General features: G+C 45.6%; 1 long non-coding RNA gene across 1 annotated transcript; it reads left to right on the forward strand.

The window, feature by feature from the left end:
• LOC107561767 (uncharacterized) lies at positions 1-362 on the forward strand. Its single transcript, XR_001605903.1, has 3 exons — positions 1-55; positions 140-202; positions 296-362. It is a non-coding gene; the product is annotated as an uncharacterized lncRNA (long non-coding RNA).
• Positions 363-461: the final 99 nt, after the last annotated feature.

The raw sequence follows: 461 nt of genomic DNA on the forward strand, positions 1-461 counted from the left end.
GGGTGATGCTGGCCTAAATGGGCTTCCAGGACCTAAAGGAGACCCAGGCAGTGCTGTAACTACACCACACATGTGTTTGATCACAGCTGCCTCCTTAAAACAACCCAGTGGCTTCCTCACTGTTATTTCTGTCTTTTAGGGTGTGAAGGGTTTCAGAGGCAGTCCGGGACCTGACGGACACAGCGGAGTAAGAGGAGATCCTGTAAGTATTTCTCTGTGTTTATAGTAGCTGTTTTTTACCGTCTAAACAACCTGACTTGATTTGTCTGTACAATGTTCTCTGTTTACGTTACAGGGTGCACCAGGAATAGACAACACAATTCCAGGTCCAAAAGGCGAGAGGGGAGATACTGGGCTCCCGGTGAGGGTCTTTTTTTTTACACTTCTTCTGGAAAATGTTAACTCAATTTGTTTGTGTAAGAGTGAGAGAATGTGTCTGTTTCAGTAGCGTTGTGTCGTAA

Source organism: Sinocyclocheilus grahami, unplaced genomic scaffold (assembly GCF_001515645.1).
Source record: "Sinocyclocheilus grahami isolate Dianchi unplaced genomic scaffold, SAMN03320097.WGS_v1.1 scaffold791.1, whole genome shotgun sequence".
Classification (NCBI taxonomy): domain Eukaryota; kingdom Metazoa; phylum Chordata; class Actinopteri; order Cypriniformes; family Cyprinidae; genus Sinocyclocheilus; species Sinocyclocheilus grahami.